Genomic DNA, 22,888 nt, shown 5'->3' on the forward strand with positions numbered 1-22,888 from the left:
GTACATACCCTCTCCCAAGTTTTCAATTTCTTCCTGTCCAACTTACTCAACCCATTTATCCGTTTTTTTTTCTGCCCTGTCTTATAATAAATTTTTGTTGCACAGCATTCAAATGGAACTTTGTGCAGCCAGGGAAATGGGGTTTTAGAGGTAGCCTCTCTCTCCTGCTCTTTGCCCATAAGAAAAAATCTAGCCTTAAACTGCCTCCATTTCACTGCATTACAGACATATTTTAAAACACGATGCAATTTCCCTTCTTCCATGAAGAGTTAGGTACTACATGGAGAGTCAGATTGTAAAACAGACACTCTGGTAAAAAAATCCACTAGACATTTTAAAATTCCTCTTTTCCAGTAAGCTCAAGGTAATTTTTGTGCAGTAAATTACTACTGAAGCTGCAGTGAAATTATTCTGTATTCTAATGGCATTTGGGACTATTTTAAGGGGTGATAGTGGTGATGGGATAAAAATCAAAGCATAAACTGCAAGGAGAAATAGCCATACAATTTATTTCCTAGATAATGTTTGTACTAGGGTGCTGTAAAAAAGGCCCATTAATAAGTAGCTTCATTTTCATATACAATACCCTTATAATGTAATCCATTTGCTTTTGTGAACATACCATGATGCTTTGGATGACAGATATTTCACAGCTTCAATATCCTCCACTAATTGAACCTGGATGAAAGAGGGAGAACACTAATCAGAACTGATTTCAAGTGCTGCTCACTTGAGGGAGTGAAAATGGTATCTTCTCCCAAGAGGAAATGTTGATACTGCATTAAAAAGACAAGCCCTGTGATATCCTGTGTCTCTCAGGAGGAACAGGAGTCTAATAAACTGCAAAGTATTTCCCTGTTGAGGTAGAACACCAGGAATAAGGAGCAAATTTTAATGAAACTACTTGACTGCAGATGTGCGGGATAATGGCTCTCTTCCCATAGCACTCAGTTCCATTCTGCCAGCCTTATTTCTGTTCCCACTATGGAAAGGCTGGTTGCCCATCTTTACTCAGTTTGATAAAGGCTGAGTTAGGTGCTTTGGATCTCAGACTGTAAAAACAAGTCTCCAACTTTATTTCAGAGATAATTTTTGAGATCAGATCTTTATTGTCAGATGTTCCACCTTATTTGTTAGAAAGCTCTGTCAGAGTCTCTAGGAGAACTTTATCGATACATAACTATATAAATCATAGATATTATTTCTAGAATGATTGGAAAGGTATGTTTACCAAGGAAAAGGAACTATTTGAAAGAACAGACAGTGACAGTCCAAAGAGAGACATAAGTGAAGACAGCAGCAAATTTTTGGAGGCAGATGTAATGCAGTGACAGTAAAGGTGAAGAACGAGAGACCAGTCAAGCTGAGGAGGCAGCTTTGGGACTTCCATTCAGAAGTCAGAGATGCATTTCACATCTGAAAAGAGTGAAAACCCTTACAAAACAAAACAAGAAAAGAAAAGTAGAGTAACAATTGTAAAACGTGCTATTTTTTCACAAAAGATGATTAGGATAGAGATGGAATGTGAAGCCTTGGAAATTGTGCAGGAAATAAAAAAAAAAAAAAGCGTGAACTAACAGGATTAAAATAAATAACTTTCTTGGAGTTTTCTAGCTAAAAAAAAGCAATCTCTTTAAGATAATTAGGAACAATTCAACATATACCAGCAGATAATAAAACAAAATTGCAATAGATACTTTAGAAATTGAAATTAAACTGGTATTCCATTCAAGATTAAGATACTTAGATTTATTGTTCATTAAAAAGGGTTTAGTTGTGACTAAGGTACATAAACTGCCATCATAGGCAATGGACATCAAGGGCAGATGCATAAGCATGAATTTATTTTGTTTTCCTAAGGTATCCAGGACATCTATACGGTGTTAGAATGTAAACCCAGACTAGGATACTGAACTTATGGAAGACTTGTACCTTCAGGAATTTACATGGAGATCAGTTGCAGAGCTTTTCCTTTATGGCACACTACAATAGTGTTTGGAGAGATAACTCAATTAGTGGTCACGTTTTCCATTTTATTCATCTATGTAGCAACAACGTAATTCTTTTAAATGGAAAAAAAAAAAAGTAGCATAAAATTCTTTAAGTCAAACTGACAACTCTTTCAGTGGCCAAAAAATGGTGAATTATAACCTTGCAAAACAAATTTACAGGAAAATTAAAAAATATTTAAAAAAAATTAATTTCTAATTACCCTAAATGCACTATTTTAATTGATATAATTAAAACACCCTGTTCTGTTCTGTTCATATATCTTAAATCTCATTCACCATTTATTTGTAAAGAGTGGTTTCACTATGTCCCCACTCCTTCACAGAATCAGTCAGTTCAATATCCATTTTCTTTAGAAATCTGACCTTTAAAAAGAGATCTTGCATTTCTCTCTTCTCTCAACGCTGTTATCAGTAGTGACTCATTTTCTTTTTATTTGTTGTTATTAATGGATATTTTTAAGGTAAATATCTACTAGTTATAATTTTATGGTTCTTGGATACTTCAGACTAAACAAGGAACCTATTGTCCTAGGCTAGGTTGTTTTTCCCATCATTGACCATAGCAACGAAGTGAGAACTCAACATCGACATTTAAAAAAAAAAATTAATGTGAGGAAAAGTCTTTGCTGGAAATGAACCTAAGAAAAGATGCCAATTTCCTTAGAAAGCTCATCCAAAACTTGCAAGACCCATTTTCTTTCATTTATTTGTGATTTCTTTCATATTATTATGTCAATCTCAACTCCTCTAATGGTCTTGATATACAATAACCTTTTTGTGTGCATCAAGGAAGAATTTGTTACCTTAGGATGATTTTAAGACAATTGCCATTGTAATTACTTCATAGATAAACTTTTTTAAAAAGTATTAACGAGAAGATCACAAAAGCTACATTACTGATTTGTGTTTAGCTCTCAAAGATAAATAAGAAATCTGTCCATAGTTTCCAGAGGCAAAAGATACACTATTCTGCTTTCTTTTTTTGAGCTGACCAAACTACCTGCTGTGTACTAAGTGAAAATGAAAGTTTTTCTTTGGTTGTATAACTTTAAATTTTATTCATTAAAGAGATAGTTTTGTTCTTGACACTGAATTCATAGAATGAAAACAAGTCTCTAGTTGTTCTCCAATCTCTCAAATGAATGGTCAGTCAAGTCTTCAAGGCCTTGAATTATTTTAAAATAAAGTGACTTTTGAGAAAAAAAAAAAAAACAAAAACTTTCATTCTTCAGAGAACTTATTTAGCAAAAGATTTTTTTGGTTAGAATCTGATAGTGTAATTTTTTCATTTTGACAGATTCTGAGGAGATTTGCAGTTTGAAAATTGCATAAATCTGAGAGGTCTCTGCAGGATATAAACCATAATAATTTGTGATGTATTTTACTTCACATGCATATTTTAAAATATTCTGATCTACATGATAGGTATTTATAGAGAAATTGCAGTATTTTTGCAATTCTTATCAACAACAGCACTAAAAATATCCAAATGCCCTAAACCACACTAAAGTCCTTCCACAGACATTTGGAAACATATTTCTCAGAGAAACATAGAGATGCAGTTAGATAAACCTTGAATAAATTAATTGTTGTTCTTCCACATGCAGAATAAGTGGAGTGATTGATGAGTGATGACTCATAATTGCCTCAGTTTCCCTTTCTAAAACTTATTTGGATTATAGTGTCTAGAAATCTGCTGTCTGGTGAAACAGGGTAGTACAATGAGGGTCCTGCTTAGGCAAACTCTTGTAATTAATTTATTTCTCAATCAATGGGGAGAATATAATTATCTGAGCTATGTCCTGAACATCATCTTTGACACCTTTCTTGTCCTTATAGCCTGGTTAGGTGTGTGTATAAAATAATAACAGCATAAAAAAATTATAATTTCCAGTTTGTTATAGTCTTTCTGCTTGCTGCACCATAGTCTGGCCCCATCAGCTGCAGCTTTTTTTCTATTCATTAGGAAGTCTCCTTTACAGATTATCTTCCTAGACTATCACTTTGTCTGTAACATCATCGACCGGTTCTCATGTCTCTACTGCATACGCAAGTTGCTTGTTGCATTGGTTGAGCATCACCAGCTGCTTGCAGTTTGTAGGTTCTCAGGACAGAGACTGACCCTGTTCCATTTCTGTGGAGTTCCTAACGTGAGATGCTCTTCTAAAATATAAATTATTATTAGATTTGACATAATATTAAGAGTGACTTTTTAAATGAAACTTCATTGAAGCTGTGTGCATATGACATTCTGGGAAGAGTTAATGATCTCAAAAGCATGTGGAGTGAGCAATCTGTCCTCAGGAATGTTGGTTATCTGATGAAACCATCTCACTGACAAAATTGCTTCTCACCCTGTTCTATTTCATTCTTGTGTGCTTTTTTCCCCTGCAGATGAATAGCATATCTAACTAACCACCTTCCTCTTAATTTCACTTTTCAGGTTTATCTCAGCTTTTATAAATCTGATCTCATTAACAGAGAAGGAAATGTAAATAATTTTAAAGCAGCATAAGTGAAAGTGAGAGTTAGTCTTATTTAGATTAATGTCATGCTATGGCTAAGCTGGCATTCAGTATATTATATGATATTTTGGACTTTCTATTGGGCTCACTGCTATTACGCTAATGATCCATTTCTAAGCCATATTAATTTTTTTTAAATTTTTGTTCCAAGAAGAGTAAATGAGAAATATTTACACATCTATCTTTGAGACTATCATTGCAGGCTGGATTTAAACTTGATGCTCAACCCGGAGAATGATGTGATGAAAAATATTCCAGGACCAGTTCAGAATTCACTGTAAGACAGAAAGAAAGTACCCTCCACACCTTTTTGTTGATTTTCAGGTTGTTCGTTGGCAGAATAAATTAATTATCGCCTACTATATCTTCATTTTTCTTGGGGTAAGACTTACCAGACAAACACAGAATGTGTTTTCTTTGCTCACAAATAAAATTTCTTCACTTTGTGAACTGTTTTGATGACACATGTACATCCAAGACGTAAAAGTCTGTAAGGTGGAGTGAATGTATTTCTTTCTGCTCCAAGAAGAAATAGGTAAGTATTTCAAATCAGGCCTCTGCCAGTTATTTCACCCCTGACATGCTATCAATCTTGTTTTTTCAAGTTCTGGGCTTCATTAAAAAAGAAGTGTGTAATTTTCCATCATGAAGAGATCTGACCTTTGGTGCCTTAGGTTCTAGCTTTTATATTTTTCAAATCCTGTACTGCTTAGTGTGTAACTCTGAAGTTTTGTGTGGCCTGTTAGCTGCTGTTCTGTCATGCTGGTTAGACATAACAAGCCTCTCTAGGTTTGCTCTTCAAGGACAGTAGATCCCAAAACGTGTGAACTTAAGCCTAGATGGGGGGGCGAACTTGAGGTAATTACATCAAAACTGAAGTTATAATTGGAAAATTAACCCTCATATGTAAATAGACCAAACTTATAAATGTGTGTAGAACCCATGACCCAGGGTCCATCTTGGGTGTAGCCTTTTGACTGCCCAGGGTGTACCTTTGAAGGTCCTTCAAATAAATACCTACTTTTATTCTCTTATCCTTGTCTAGTCTCTGTTTTTAGGTGGCCACCTCAAGGCATCACCTTCATAAAGTGTAAAGAATTGTGTGGTTCTGGCTTATATCTGTCAAATTCCTTCACTGGAACTTGACCAAAGCCCAGGCACGAGAAAAATGAAAAAGGCAGCATCAGTGATACTGTGAGCTGCTCATTTCAAGATAATACACTGCGCTGGATATCACGGATAATACCATGATTTACCTTCCATTAATCTGTAAAGAAAAAACAACTGAGCTTGAGCAGAAGTGTTTACAGCTGAGGAAGACTTTTTTCTTTGTTGCCATCTTCCATCATTCTGCTACCATATGATTTCATGTGAGTCACTTTATCTCAATGGAATGAAATCCAGGAAGGAATATGCCTAATCTCAGTTAAAGTCTGCAAGATCCAGAGAGAAATTTCTATTTTTAAAGCATTCATACAGGAGCAGAAATAACAATTTGGGAAACTAAACCAAACATCTTTATCATTCCCCCTCTTCAGTGGAGCAAGGGGAGAAGGAAAAACCTCATGGGGCAAGAAAAGGACAGGGAGATCCCGCATCACTTACTATCATGGGTAAAACAGTCTTTGGGGAAATTTATTTACTCTATTGCAAATTAATAACAGAGTAGGATAGTTATACATAAGAACAAAAGTAAAATCACCTTCTTTACATCCCTCCCCTTTTCTCAAGCTGAACTTCACTTGTAATATTTTTTCCCTGCCCCTCACTCACTGTCATGCTGTCCTTCATGACCACACTGCTCCAGGGTAAGCCCCTCACAAGACCTAGCTCCTGCCAGAAAATCGACTTTTGCATGAGCTCCTATCCACAGGTTGAAAGGTCCTGCCCAGAGTCTGCTTCTTCTTGAGCTCTTCATGAGTCACAGCTTTCTTTATGGGATCTCCATCTGCTCTGGTGTGGGGTTGCCCATGGCCTGCATCGTGGATGTCTAAGACACTGTGGTCTTCCGTGGGCTCATGGAAGTGAGGAATCTCTGCTCTGGAGCCTGGTGCACCTCCTCCCTCCTTTTTCTCCTCCAGCCTTGGTATCTGCAGGGTTTTCAGTCTCTCACAGGTGTTGCTCAGTGTTTTTAACTTTTCTTAAATAGGTTATCACAGAGGTGCCACCAAAGTTGCTGATGGCTCAGCTTTGGGCAGTGGTGGGTCTGACAAGGAGCCTGCTAGTGTCTCTGTCAGACAGAGGCCAGCCCTTCAACACCCCCTGGCTACCTAGAGCTTGCTTCATAAAACCGACATGTGGTTACACTTCCCTCTTCATTTTATTATTCCATCAATTTAAATAGAGAAGGGTTTTCAAATATGACATTTTATTATTAGCAACGATTAAACAGGTGAAATCAATAATTCTTCCTGTCAACCACAGAAGTAAACCTGTTTTGAAGAGTAAAGGCCAAGTTTCTGCCTCAATTAGAGCTGTTACTCTGTCCCATGAATTCTCTTCCTGGATTTCTACTCTTGGCTTTCTATTTCTGTATGAGCTTGAACAAGTCACTTGTCTTCTCTCTGCTTAGTACTTGACAGAAGTTCTTCTGAGGTTAAAATAATTATTTAGTATATGCTAAGATTGCTATATGGAAGGTCACTGCACAGGAATTGCAATAATTATTTTTCACCATGAATTTAAACGTTTGCATTTTGAAATGAAATCAAATTCATTAATATTAAATAATAAAATGAATAGAAATATTATGTTATGCATGATTAAGAGAAAATTATCTTGGTATGCTTGGCTGATGGAGTAAAATTTGATGAAGCATTCCAATGAAATATATAGATACACACACATTCACCTGGCACCAGTTTCATTGTTAAAGGAGAAGATGCTACCTGGGCATCCTCACACACATACCACCTGAAGCTTCAACTGCTAAGACCAGAGCCCCTTCACAGCAGATGGCTCGTGAGCCAACTCCTTGCTCACACACACACTCACTTATGGACATGCTTCCTGCTTCTGTGGCTTGACCTTAGCTTTCCCATAGCAGAGTCTCAGGCATTGGATTTATAAAAATAAATTATTAAAGTGCCATGGCAGAAGGTCAGCTTGAATGGGCTGTCTCCAGGGAGGGACAAAGAACAAAGAAATTCCCAGGCAATTATACCCTTATGAATTCTGCACCCACCCTTCATGCACTTTTCCCACACCTTGCATGTTTTCCTTGGTCTAATGGTGATTTTTGATCTGGGGCCTTTTAAAAACTTGTTGGATTCTTTCAATTTGTCCATGCAGGCAGGTCATTCACTGTTCTTACCTCTTGGAGTTACAGCTTCTGCTGGCATTTATAGTGTCTTATTTGCACCGCTGCTGCACCTGCTCTCTGGTAGAACAGTGGAAACTAAAAAAGCCCTGGATGTGGGATAAACACAATTTATCAACACCCAAACCATCTGTGTACTATCATGTTTTTCTGATACTAAAGACAAAATACATCACTCTACTAGATACTAGGAAAGTTAGTATGAAAATTAATTCTATTCCAGATGAAAGCATATCTAAGTGTAAGTTCACAGCTTGCAGCCCAAGGCTTCACCAAACCGAGTTACTCATGCTAAGGCAAACAGCATACTAAATCACACAGTATTTTAATCGTGTAATTCCTTCTATATAATATTTATTTAAGCTAAACAACTAATACCTCTCAATGTTCACTTCTAGATCATTGCAGATTCCCTTCAGTCACTTCTCAATTAGTACATTGCAGACAACGGACAAATATTAACTGGCTTCCACAGAAGAGGCCAAAAGGTTTTTTTTCTAGCTCATGTATGTGGTATGCAGAGCTACAGAATGTCATGGAATCTGCAGAGCAAGAAGGTTGGAACTCTCTGTCTACCTTCTCAGGTACAACAGGAACAGGAAAGATGTGATAAATCTTCTTTGGTTATACCTTATAGTTGTTCAACCACCTGCCTTTTCCCAAGAACAGGTCAAAACCAAACCAACAACAAATCAAAACTAGCAATCCAAAACAACAAAGAAACAAAACAAAGCAAAACATGTGGACCATACTATTGCCTACTTTGAATAACAAATTTTCTGATCAGACTCTCAATATGCTCGTAAGTATTGCAAGAAAGCAGCTTTTTGCACAAACCCACTCAAGCAGCGCTTATGAAACGCTTCACACTTCAAAAGAGGAGTCAAGACCAAAGAGCCGTAAGATAGCTCCCATTTTCTGGAGTAACTTTGCAAATACTATGCTTGAAAAAGTATATTTCAGATTTGCTACTTTTTTCCTTACATGTGTCATTAATCCACCTTTACTCAGGCTTCATTTCTTAGAGACATCCTTCATATTTCCCTGACTTTCCAATTTTTGGCTTACAAACCTTATTGTTCTCCGACTGATAACAGAGCTGTTTGTACTGGTTTGGTCCAAAATACTCATTACTGTCTACCTTCTGTGAGATAAGAATTAGGAGAAATGCAAAGCAGGCACCAAACTTGAAAGAATATAAAGAAATTTATTAACAGACCTAAGAGAGGGAAAAAAAAAAAAGTAATACCACACCTTCACACCTTCAGAACTCTTCTCCTCCCCCCACCTTCCTCCCTTCTCCCATGGACAATGTAAAAGGACAACCCTTGAGATGTTCAGTCTGTTTACCACTTCCGTAATAACCTTGTTCAGTCCATTTAGGAAGAGGAGTCTCTTCTTGCTCGTGCTATGGAGAAATTATCACAACGAGACAGACGCCTGGGTTGGTTCTCTGCTTGCATCATGTGAGAGTCCCCTCCCATGACTTACAGCTTTCCCCACAACTGCTTTCAAGGGTCCAATCTTGAGCTACTGGGGTGCAATTTTAAGGTTGAGCTGTTCAGAAACAAAAGTTCTCTTCATCCATCTCTGGGAGCATTTCATCTCTAAGAATAGAGGTCCTCCTCCTTCCCTGTGAGCAAAGGGTCCTCCTCATCTTCATCTCTAGGATTATCTCTGGGAGCACCTTTAGGAACTGAAGTCTTCTCCTTTTCCATTTGGAGCAAAAGTCCTCGTCGCTTCCATCTCTCCCTGTCCAAACTTCTCATGAAATTACAGCTGCTTCAGCATCTGCCTATCTCAGCGCAGGTGCTTTTGCTCACAAGTTCAATGCTCCACCCCCCCATGCCTTCATGAAATTACAATGGGTACTCTGATACATCATAGCTTTACAACAGAATTTCAGCTTTAAGCATCTCCTCTTTCTTCTCCCTCAGGTTTTCAGCTCTTCACAGCACTAAAAAGGTTAATCTCACCTAGGCCTTGCAGCTGGAATGTCGATTATCGCTGTTGCTCACATGATGTTTTGCTGGACAGCAGGGCAGCTTCAGCTGAATCTTGGCCACAGTGGAGAGGGGGAGCTGAGCCGCTCCGGCTGCACAGAGCAGGGCTGTGGGGGAGAGGCGGGGGTGGGGGTGGTGTTTCTGCATGTGGAACAGGTCCATCGGCTCCAGGATGGCCGTGGCCCGGCCCAGCCTGGCCCAAGCAGGGCCTGGCCGGGCCCGCTGGCCCCCACACGGGGCCTGCAGCCACCTGTCCCAGTGCCGGAAACGAGAGAGAGCTTGGGGGGGAGTTTGTCTATTCTTAAGTGTGGATCACAGAGGCGGTCACAACTTTAAGTGGCTTAAAGAATTGTCCGTATTCAGATTGGCCAGCTGATAGGTTCTGTCAGGTCCCAGAGGAAGCTGTGAGCACCCCTTTGCAAGAACATCACTTCCGGGACTATGCTTGCTAACCTATGACATTCTCCACCTCTCACCTCTATGAAGACACATTTAAGAATTATTATCAAAATTACATTCAACTTCTACACCAAATTCCACCCCTAGACAGTTCACTACAATTACAATATGTTTCCCACTCATTCTACTTATGACTTAATACTTGCTTTGCCCAGTATTCCTCCTAATTAATCTTTATCTCACAGCTCATACTTGCTTTGCCCAGCATTGTTATCAGTAGGATAACAATACAGTTATCCTAACAGGGAACGTGATAACCAATACACTGTTGCAAACTTAGTCACTGTTTTCAGTGGACTTCTAGCCTGAATGTCACTGACCTCAGTGATTACATCAGAGGCTGATACAGTTGTTCAGTTTTCTCATGCCTTTGAAAGCACTAAGATCTCCTATAAAAAAGCTGGATTTTGTTAGCAGACTGAAGCAATACACACTAAAGCCATATCACCTGCGATATTATACAGTTGATCACCAGCTCTGCTCCAAATATAGATTTAGACTGGTGATATTAAAGTTTGAAAAAATGGATTATCAGAAATTGTATCCCCAAAGAGAGATATTTATATAGAGGAGATTCCTACTACAAATTCTTTATTGAGCTTGTATTGATTGCTGTTGGAAGTAAAAAAATGGCTAGATTTACCTTCTTACTGCATCATCTGTTGGGAAACTGGATCTTCACTTACACAGATGCTAAAGGGAATGAATAGACAGATGACAGACAGGAAGACAGCCATTGCACTCAAAGTGCAGACAAAAGACATAAACTCTATGCATGACAATACTGTAAGACAGTTGTTTGCAAAAGGGAGAAAAATGAGAGTATGAATAAAAAAGGTTAATTCAAATGTGTGAGGACAGCTTACAATTACTCAGAAAGAAATTTGATCAGGACCCATTCAAATTCATCAGCTTTTGCAAAAAGTCATCTGCTAATAATACAGTTGTTTAGGAACTTATTTGTCTTATTACAAAGACAGTGGTAAATTTGGAGAAAACTGACCAGATGAAATCTTAACCTCACTGAGTTTCTGAACTCACTGAGTATCTGTTCCTCTTCCAGGCCAGGATTTCAGCTGTTGTGCCCTTTACTTGGAGGTCTTCCGTTCATGCACTAACCAGCTATTTCACTGGTGAGATCTAGTGTAAGTCAGATCTGTCCATTTCATTAAAGAAAAATATCTGATGGTTTAATACTACCGGCAAAATTGTACAAGTCATCTTTTCTTTATCTATGGTATTCATGTGGCTATAAAACTAAAAATAAAAGCAGGTATTTTGTGTACCCTGGATTGACAGCCTAAAAACCAAAGTAATATACTGTCATCCAAACTTTCTTACTGAATGAATAATGCATTGAAAAATAATTTTATATTAATTCAATCAAAAAAAATCCACCTTCAATATTTAATTTGTAGTGATCAGTCTTTTCCACTAATCCATACCAGTGTGGAGGTTCTAAGGCAATATTGTTATGTGCAGATCTCAATACCCTCAAAACTGAACAGAAGCAGCCTGTTCAATGATAAGAAGACTGTAACCCTGAGGAAAGACTAACAAAGGTGATATTTGTTTCCATGTCTAGTGAAGGTGATATTTGTTTTGAGATACTAGGAGTAGCTATTGACCAGAAACAATGACTTCAGGAAATAAGTATGTAAAATTTTGGGACAGCCAATGCATCACTTACATGGCTCTAACTTCCAGTACAGAAAGAGAATGACAGGTGTATGTATTTGTGCTTTCTTCCTGAAGCAGTTCGTTGCCAAAATCTTTCTTTCCCAAAGGTTAGTCTACACTTTTTTTCTATTCTAAAGAAGTATAATTTTGGAGAGGGTTTCTGATTGCATTTCTTTTAACTAGTTGTCTCATAGATATATTTAATAGAGAAGGATGAATATAAAATATTACAGTAGCCTGAAGTCTGCAGTAGTTTGTAAAGTAATTTGTGCTTAAATGTGTGATGTAAAAAGATTGGGGATTTTTAACCTCTCCTATAGGCATGTTTTTGAATTTTTGCAAGTGGATTAATCTATCTACATGACAAAGTGCTCAGGCATGTAAATACCTGTGACCTGAGCTGAATTAATCTACTGTGATTCAATACCAGAACTTGACTGCAACTAATAAAGACTGATGGAAAAATGAAAGTTTCTGATTCACCTAATGAGTTTATTGGTACATTTAGAGCTATTCATGTGGCAAACCTTTTAGCATTTATATTGGGATATTTCTATTTACAAACAGCAATTCTGATGTTTACATTTGCAGTTAAACATGTTCTAGGTATATGGGTTTTGTTCTGCAGCTTCTGTAATTTGTTTGAAAGTGTCTGATAGTTTTTCATGATGGTTTTATTTTCTTTATGCCTAAAATGTTTTGTTTGTTTGTTTTTTTTTTTTACTTAAAAAGGGGATGATAAGGCTAAAACATATGTTTAAAGACATAATTATTGAGAAAATAATCTGTTCCGCTAACTTTATGTGATTCATTTTAGTGGGTATTGATTACAGAAAAATTGAGATGCACACTTTTCATGTTTAACTAAAGAACAGAGCAGGAGTTGCATGCCTATTGCTTTCTTATGCTTAAGCGCGATTGGAACTGAATTTGCTCAATTGCAGCAGAAATTTTCCTGCATATTCTGAGCTGCCAGATGTGGTAAAAATCTTTATCAAAGTGATGTGTGATAAAATGTCGTGTATCTGGCAAAATCTGCATTTTTTTTCTGAGCTGCTAATCCCACAAGGATTTGGAGTAAAAATTTTTTTAGCAAACCATTAGTTCCAGGAGTACAGATGGAGAAGGAAGAACCTCTTATGGAAATGACTGAAGATGGTAGGACTGAGGAAAAAGAAGTTGCACGGGGGAGCAGACATTTCAAGAGCCAGAGGTTAACACAAAACAGTACAATAGGGATCAAAGCTCTGATTCTTGAAGCAGTAGTTGCCGACGTGCACGTGTGCAACCTCCTGTTAAAGTCAATGGAGATAAGATAAGCAGTAGACCTTAACTCAGCTTACCACATGTACAGATTTAATTCCTGTTTTCAAGGACAGGCAGCAAACTGTATTTCAGACTTGCATCTGCACAGGGGTGGAAGCTGTGACTTAGGAAGCTGGGGACACCTGGGTCAAGCCCTTCAGGCTGAAAGCTAAAGGCCAGGCAGGCAAGGAAGCCGGGGCAACTAAGCTAGACTGCATTTGTCTAACCCAAACCAATTTTTTCATCCTGTTTATAAATTTCAGACTCCTTCTACACATTAAAAGTACAACGAATGTTTAAAAGCTGTCTTTTTATAAAAAAATTCTGAGAAATGGGTGACCTTAAATAAGTGTAGTGCCCTTGTGGTGGGTTGAAACTGGCTAGATGCCAGGTGCCCACCAAAGCTGCTCCATCGCTCCCCTACCCAGCTGGGCAAAGGAGAAAAGTTATAACAAAAAGCTGGTAGAATGAGAAAAGGACCAGGAGACATCACTCACCAATTACTGTCACAGACAAAACAAACTTGACTTGGGGAAATCAGCTTTTCTTACAAATCAAATCAAATCAGGGTAGGATGAGAAATAAAACCAAATCTTAAATGACTTTCCCACCACCCCTCGCTCCTTCCCAAGCACAGCTTCACTCCTGATGTTTCTACCTCCTCCCCTCCCTCAGCAGCACAAGGGACTGGGGAATGGGGCTTGCAGCCAGTTAATCACAGCTGTGTCTCCTGCTCCTTCCTCCTCAAAGGGGGACTCCTTTTGCTGGGAAAAACTCTAGTTGTGACAAATAGTGTTTAGTCTTAGTGATGCTGACATCTCGAGAGCCAGAAATAGTTAACCATTTGCTCAGGGAGTTACAGGAAATGAGAAGGGGGTTGAGAAACAAGGTCCTTCCTAGTTGTTGCAAAATGTGGAATATGTAAAAACTTTCTTAAGGATGTTCTTTAATGTTTCATCTTTATAACTTACAAGCCTAATCAACAAGAAGGGAGATTTAATCCATGAAACAGATAGCAGCTAACAAGCAAGCTCTAAGTGATATCCATGTGTTAGAAAAACAAATCAAAGTTTAGGGCTTGACATGCTTCAATGAGCTCCGACTTGGGGGGAGGAGCTAAGAAAGCTTGGGTGGAAATGAGGAGTTTATGGACCACAAGAACATTTGGCAGTTCTCCCAAGATGAGGAAAAAAAATAGTAAAACCAGGTCAGTAATTCTGCTGGAATCAGCTCCAAGTGGGTAAAAGGTAATTCTGGTAGGGGCAGTCTGCAGCTAGCAGCCCACAGATCACTGATCCAAGAAATCCACTGACCAAAAAGAAGAGAAAGACTGAGCAAGCAGACTAATTAGCATGAGAAGCAAGAAAATCATTAACCAATAGAAGATAAAATGCTAATTAATAAGAGAACTTGTAGTCAATGAACAAACAATTTCTTTGTTTGCTAAAATGTATAAATAGTTAAAAGTTTTGATAATTGGTGTGCATGTTAGGAGGAGCGATTCCTCCACGCACCTGGTGCCGAACTAAAGCAATGCCTGCTTTCTAGTACTGAAATCGTAGTGTTAGAGAGTTTTATTTTCCCAGTGGTTTTGGTGACACTCAATGCTCTTCTCTTGCCCCAGCCTGGGGTCCCTCCTATGGGAGACAATCCTCCAAGAACTTCAAAACTCAGGAATGAGTCCCTCCCACAGGCTATAGTTCATGAACTACTTCAGCATAGGTCTCCCCTCATGGCCACAGGTCCTGCCAGGAACATCAGCGTGGGCTGCCATGCTCCAGTACAGACTTCCCACAGGTCACAGCCTTCTTCTGGCATCTTTCTCCTCTGGTGTGGGTCCTCCATGGCCGGCACGGTGACAGCCTGACTCACCATGTTCTGCACCATGGACTGAGTTGGAGCACCTCCTCCCCCCCTTCCTTTTTCACCAGCCTTGGCGTCTGCAGGGCTGTTTCTTTCCCACATTCTCACTCCTCACTTTTGGGTGCTGTTACACTGTGTGATTTTTAAATACATTATCCCAGAGGCACTACCACCATCACTGATAGGCTCAGCCTTGGCCAGCAGTGGGTCCTTCTTGGAGCTGGCTGGCATTGGCTCTTTTGACACACAAGATCATCACAGAATCCATCCCTGTAGCCTGATCACTACCAAAATCTTATCATGCAAACCAAGTACAGCACTGAACTTTCACCGAGTTCAATTTTGCCATTTAGCCTTAAAATTATAAAACCAAATGTAATCCCTAGACTATGAAAAGTTGCATTTCCATATGGAAGCATAAACATAAGTTGTTCATAGAAGAATTCAAAAAATAATGAATTGTAAAAAATAAAAGTAATGTTATCCTGTTCAAAAAAATCAAAGTCATTTCCATTGCATAGATTTATCTTCATTACATTTGGAACTAATTCTGTTCAATCCTACTTCTATGCAGACAAAAAGCAAAACTGACATCCATCAAGAACAGCCCTACAATATCACCAGCTTATTTGTATTCCCACACTACATCTCCATGTTGTCAAGAGGGAAATCAGGCCCTGAATTTAAAATTAAAGCCAAAATAGCCCTAAACCATACTTTTGGGTTTTGTTTAGTCTAGGTTTTTGCGTTTCAAAATAATGTATTAAATTTTCAGGGCTCTTGGTGGCTTTGAAAAACTCTTTGAAGAGTGAGCTCTCAAATGCATCAAATACAATTGCTCACCCTACGATGTAAAATAATTCAAACAATCATGCAAAACCATGACTATGAAAGAGCAATTTTAAACTGTAACAGAAAAGATGCCTCAGATGCACAATTACTTACCAAAAAAATATTTCAAAGAAATACTACAAAAATAAAAAAGTAATTTAAGGATTTTCTGAGGGTTAGAGATAAGATCTCCCAGCTATGTTTTCAAGGAACTCGAAGGAATGATATCAGGTTAGAACCTTAGGAGAGAAGGCTTAATGATCACGTAACACAGATTTGACAGCAGCTCAATGTCATTAATTCCTTCACCATTTATATCTGTAGCTTAAACGTAAGGGTCAGGGTCAGGTTTTTTTTATTTATAAATGTAGAAGTAGAAAACATCATCCCAAAAGACTTCAGCTGCCTTTTGTGAAGAGATTTCACTTTATATATAAATTTCTAAGTCTGGAAAAAAACCTTAGGTGGATTTACAATTCATTCAGATTTCTTTTTTCCACCATCCTTGGTTGCTAATATATTCATCATATTTTTTTTATTATTCTTCTAAAGTGGAACATTTTGGACTCAGAAATGGTGTTTTCTTTTTCAGCATCACATCATGTGGCATGTGATATGTTTTGGCATGTTAGTAGAGAAACAACTGAAAAATCCAGAGTTATCAATTCTCAAATTGAAAAGATCATCTTGAAACTACTACATGTTCTAAAAGGACTAGTTTCATTTATAACTCATTCCTCAGTGAGAATAAGGAAAGGAATCATTGCTGTTTTAATTGCAGTTTCAGTAACACTACATGCAAAGCTGACTATATACTGTATTTATGTAGTTCTCAAAGCTGACAAAATTTAGAATATTATTTTGGTTTTTTGTTTTGTTTTGTTTTTCTGAGAAACTTGGTCAGTGTTTCTTGTGCTTCATTCCTGAATCACAGCTCATTTTAGTATATAGAGTTGCATTTTGATCTTATGTGTACAGGTATGATATAGATGGATAAAGAATTTGTGTGTGTTGGTACATGAGCTCAGCTGGTCAGTGCATGGTGCTAATAACGCCAGGGTTGTGGGTTTGATCCCCATATGCACCGTTCATTTAAGCATTGGAGTCAATCCTTGTGAGTCCCTTCCAACTCATAATATTCTGTGATTCTGTGAAATTCCAAAGCCTCATTTTCATCTGTTTCCCATATTTCTCCTGAGAATCAAACCTTAGAGGTATCTCTTCCCCTTTATCCCACTGCTTTAAGAAATCTGTTCAGCATTTTACCTTATACAATGGCGATGAAGAGCCATGAGCCTGCTGCAATCAGAAGTGCGATTGCAGCGATGGTAAGCTAGATCAAAACTAGCTCAGGCACTAAGTACAGATTATATGGGCTAACCCCAAACCTAAGTGCATTAGAGGTTATGCAGCCTGTAGGGACGATGTGGCCCATGCAGGTCACCACAGCTGCCGTGTGGACTTTAACTGACCAAAGGTGGCTTGAGAACATGTACAAACGTACAAAGGTACTACATCTCACCTGGCCAAAAGCTCTGCATGCCCCCTGGTTTGCTCTCTAATGCAGTGGTGTGGAAACAGACCAACATGTCCTACATCAGAGCCACTGGTGCTGCTATTTCTTTCCACTGTTTTAGCTGAAAGGAAAATTTTTGAGAAAATATACTGTAATGTATGTGGTGCAGCTTGTCTGTTTACCTCATTCACTCTCCTTTCTTTAAATAGATATTTGCATATAAATTGCTTGGAAGAATATATTAGCAACCAAGGATGGTGGAAAAAAGAAATCTGAATGAATTGTAAATCCACCTGAGGTTTTCTTCCAGACTTAGAAATTTATATATAAAGTGAAATCTCTTCACAAAAGGCAGTTCCTTTAAGTTGTCAGCACTCCTGTGTTTGAAAATTATATCACCGTTGTAGAAATAAAATACCACTGAAAGCAGGATAATTAATAAAACAGGGGGAAGTTCTTCTCCTCATTTTGACTTGGAAGTTCAGTATTTATAAATGTAGCAGTTATTGTAGGGTAAAGAAGCTTGCTGACATATTGATTCAATTAAAAAACTTCAGAGTGGAAAAGCAGTGTGCAACAGCAAAATGTTGAGAAAAAAAATGAAACTGGGTTCAGAGAGAATCTAAGGAGGAATCTAAACTGAGGAAGCACAGTCTGAGGGAAAGATGACTCTTTGGAAGCAGATAATATGGAGGCAAAAGCAGAGTTGTGCATGAGCATATATAATGACACGTTTTTCAAATAACTCTTGCCAAACGTCTTCTGTTTTCCATGTATACCAACACAAATCAGATTTGTTAAAAGAGATGTTAGAAGACATAATTAGAGTGAGACAGACATAAACAATTCCAAATAATTTCCATAGTCTCTGTTCAGGCAATCAGTGAAGAAAGCAAAAAAAGAGATACACAGACTAGCAGAAACTAAAAAAATTCATGATTTACAAAAAACAGAAGACAAAGAGAGGAGAAGGACATGCTTTATAAGGTCATGATTTTTGTTTCATGTACTACATGAAAGGATTGATAATTTTTTTGAGTGACCAGTTTTAAATATAGATATATAATATATAAATTATATTGATAATAGATACTTGTTATTTATTTATAATAGATATTACAATATATGCCCATCTATATAAAAATAAATTAATACTTCCTAGCTTTCTTTGCTGCTTGTCTGCCTTTTTGAGATTTTGGGATGCATTTGAAAATACATAGTTGAGTACTGGTTCATTGAGAGACCTGAACTCTTTTCTTTAAATGAAATCCAGTCATCTCCACTAATTATAGATGTCCAAGTGCTTAAATTTCAAATAAAAAAACCTTTTTTCATTGTAAAACTCTGAATGAAAAGTGAGAAGACTGAGTGTGTTCTATTTAATTAGAAGAAAACCAAGATGTGTTACCCGGATAATTACAGTTCTGTTAGCCAGCATTAATCTGAGGTCAATAGCTGACTTGGACTTGACTACTAAAAAGATAAAGTAAAATAAAACAAATAAACAAACAAAAAAATCCAAACCAAACCAAACCAAAACAAAAAACAAAACCCAAATATAACCCCAAAATATATATATATAAAATGGATTGTGACAAACTAGATTTATCTACTACTTTCTTCTGCCTATTTTTTGAAAGAGACTAAAGATTACCTGGAAAAGGTAATAGTGTTTACAGACTATAGTGGGAACTGTGGGACATTGGGTTTGGGACCACAAAACATTTTGGTGATATTGTGTATATTTAGAGTTGTACTTACCATGCATCAAAATTCATTTTGTAACCTGAAACCTAAAGCAATAAACAACAGTCAGTTGTTTCAGGACCTGGTTGTATTTGCCACATGATTTTCATAAATAGTCTGGGAAAATTCCAGTATATATGTATCAATATAAAGAATCATTCCTTACTAAGTAATGCTCCCAAATATCTAATGGATAGGAAGTAAGCACACCCCTCACTCTATCTCTTCTCTTCAAGAAGGCTAAAGAGGGACTTTTTATGAAGGCAGTGGTAGGACAAGAGGAAGTGGCTTTAAACTGAAAGAGGCTAGTTTTAGATTAGATATTAGGAACAAATTCTTTACTGTGAGGGTGGTGAGACACTGGCACAGGTCCCCCAGGGAAGTTGTGGATGTCCCATCCCTGGAAGTGTTCAAGGCCGGGTTGGACTGAGATCTGAGCAACCTGGTCTAGTGGAAGGTGCCTCCACCCATGGAAAGGGATTTGAGCTAGATGAATTTTAAGGTCCCTTCCAACCCAAACCAATCTACTATTCTGTGATTTACCCCCTGGACCGTAAATTGGTGTCATCAAGGAAAGTAGGCACAAATTATTTTTGATCAGGGACTTCTCTTGTGGAATATCAGTTGTGGTAATCTGATTATTACAGATATTAGCAGACTATACTATCACAAATGGGATTTATTTTAGTACAGCATTAAACAGACAAGATTCAGATTTCTGAGGAGATCATAAATTGCACGGTTGAGATGGCAAGAACACTTGTGTATTTATGAATGTTTGGAAAATCACAAAGTGTACATGTGTTAGGTAGATCAGACAAAGAAAATGATCAGAAGGCAGCACTGAGTATGTTGAGATGGCTGGGAAGAGCAATAAATCAAAATCTGTTAAATTCCCTTTAGAGGTTGGGGATTTCGGTTACACCTTCTATCATTGTAGCAGGTAAGAATATGATAATTCTGCTACTTAGATTCACTTTTCCTATTTGGTGAGACATTCAAAGACAAATTCAAAGGGAAAATGAGGAGCAGTAGGAAATACAGAGGACATAGAAGGACATATGGGTTTATGTTTATATCCTCAGATTATCAGGGCCTTGACAACAGGCTGGCAACAGATTTTACTTTTGTACTTTGGTTCCTCCTCCATTTTCCTCAATCTGAGATACTCTGTTTGGGCTTGTTTCTTCTTATAGAGAGACAGAATCTATCTACTCCTGTGCTGCTGGTTAAACAGTCAGACTTTTCTTTTTTCCTAGTAAAGAAGAAGGGGAAGAACAGAAAAGAATTCACAAGTGGAGCAGGGGCAAAGTAGATTCTACAGGACTCTCAGCAGGACTTCAATTAGTTCAGCACTACTGTGTACTGCTCATTTTTAGTCCTGTTAGAGCACCAAACTGGTGGTCAAGGAGCTCTTTAAATCATAAAGATAGAATCTGCAGAGAAATGCAAAAGCCTAATAATTTTCCTCTTCTCAGAAGTATTTTCCCAAAATTTTCTCCATGCTCTGTCCACATCTAAGTGCCCTTTTTTCAACCTGTTTAAGAGGTGATGGATGAGACATGAGCCCCAAACTTCTGTTATAGTTGTAGGTCTTTTGTGCCAGTTAACATAGTCAGTTATATTTCTTTTGCATCTTCTCTGCATCATTGAGTTGCATTGTTGTCATAATGAACATTCTATATGACAAAATTCATAATCTTTTGCTTAGTTTCTTGCTCTGTTCATGTCAAACTAGTTTTTTGGCATAGGCTGTTAGCCTCCCTTAATAAAAGGCATTTCTGTATTCTGTGCAAGAATAACTCTCTGGCCCTGAGACTTATTCTTCTTGTATCTTGCCGGCAGGAAGGAAGAGACTTTGTGCACTGACATGCTGCATGATCTCCTACATAATGAAAATGCAGCAAATGTGTTCGAAGTGAAAGGAAATGGAGAATGACAATAGGGGTCCTGTTATGTAAAATCCTCTTAGCTTTTCAAATGTCACTTTCAGTTGTCATGATGAAACTCTGAATGAAGGAGGAAAACAAAAGACCTCTAACGAGGGCGCACAGAAAGTACTGCACATTGGGAGTGGGTTTCTGCAGAGTGTTGATGCCAAGGTCCAATATTAGGAGGGCAGTTACACTACTGGGAGATGTTATCGTCCAGATAAGATATTAAAATGATGTCCCATCTGCTTATTTTTAACATCATTTTGAGATGGTAAAGATCTCATGATATCAGCTCGAGGGACATGATTGTGGTGGTGTTAGGGAGGATGGGGATTAGGGAATAACTTTCCTTCCAGCTGGAAAAATCATCCTTTGTTAAATATTATCATTACAAATTAATTAGCAGTGTAAAAATCATTCATGACTGTACAGCATGCAAGATGTTATACAGGACAGACTGGTGACCATTCTGGTCTGTGTAACAGAATGCACTAAAGCTGTTTAATTGTGATGTTACCTGTGAAAGTGAAAAGAAAACAATGTGCTGATGATATACTTGCAGAAGCACCTTTCTTCAAGTACACTTCTGCTTGCTCAACAAAAAATTCTACATAAAATCAGGTAGAGTTTAGGAAGAAGAAAAGTTTTGAAGAAAAGTTGTGTATTTAAATGCTCAGTGATGGACTTAAGTGAGTATTGCCAGACAGATATTTCAGTCATCTGCTTTCTTAAATTCTCATTTCAGTAAAAAGATTCCAATTCAACATTTGAATTATCTCTGTCTTGGGGTCACTTTCAAGTATAAGCTGCCATAACTGCAAAAGAAATATAATAAATCACAGTCCCAAAAGGTTATTTCCATGGTCTACCCAGGACTTAATTACGTAGCATGCAAAGCTTCTGAAACTATACCTGCCATCTGTAGACACAGTCCAGTGGGTAGATGGTGAGACAGCATGTCAGAACTCCCCACAATTTTACTTAGGCACAGGCTCTGAGCAAGGATACACAAATGTTTTGATTATTCTGCCTGGAGAGGCACATGGTGCCTTTCAACTCCCAAGTTAACAGAGCCACATTCCCTGTCTCAAAGTTCAGAGGAGAGGATGAGAGAAAGGAGAATATGTAGTAAATATCATGAAAGGGTGCACCAGAATCAGATAATCTGGAAGTATAGAGAAAGGCTCTAATATGCAAAGGGAGACAGAAAGTAAGAATCGGTGGAAACAGGAAAGCAGACAGAAGTTGCAACAGGGTACTTTCCACAAAAATATTTGCTAATTCATATTGTCTTCTGTTGGAACTCAAGCAAGAGTTGCAATTTAGTATTGATACTCTTTGTAACAAAGTTAGCAGCTTCACTTCTAGCTTACTGCTTCTAAAAAACCAGAAAGTTAAAGAAAGGTGCATTACGCATGTCCAGAGAAGAGATAGTTAGTTGTTTGATTGCAATCTTTTATACATTTTGATAATTAAAGTTAGGTTTTTAATCTTTGGTTTTGCATATTTGAGGTAAATCTTAGCAATGCTGCAATTATATGTGTATGCTACCTGGATACTGTATGACCATACACTTATACATTGTACAATGAAAACAGTGAAAATTTAATTACACAGTGGTCTAAGTATTTATAAAAAATCATTGGTTTAAACTGTTGTCTATTAGAGTTTCAGGTGATTAAGTGCACTTACTAA

At 37.7% G+C, this 22,888-nt stretch overlaps 1 long non-coding RNA gene across 1 annotated transcript in view; it reads right to left on the reverse strand.

Moving 5' to 3' along the window:
- Positions 1-609: 609 nt before the first annotated feature.
- LOC109144732 overlaps positions 610-22,888 on the reverse strand; it is a 99,875-nt gene continuing 77,596 nt past the window's right edge. Inside the window, exons 4-7 of the long non-coding RNA XR_002045662.2 lie at positions 19,275-19,306; positions 10,962-11,011; positions 7,851-7,945; positions 610-678 (exon numbers count right to left, since the gene is read on the reverse strand). This is a non-coding gene — a long non-coding RNA (uncharacterized LOC109144732). The remainder of the gene's footprint in view (positions 679-7,850; positions 7,946-10,961; positions 11,012-19,274; positions 19,307-22,888) is intronic.

The sequence above is a fragment of the Corvus cornix genome, chromosome 1, assembly GCF_000738735.6.
Source record: "Corvus cornix cornix isolate S_Up_H32 chromosome 1, ASM73873v5, whole genome shotgun sequence".
NCBI lineage: Eukaryota > Metazoa > Chordata > Aves > Passeriformes > Corvidae > Corvus > Corvus cornix.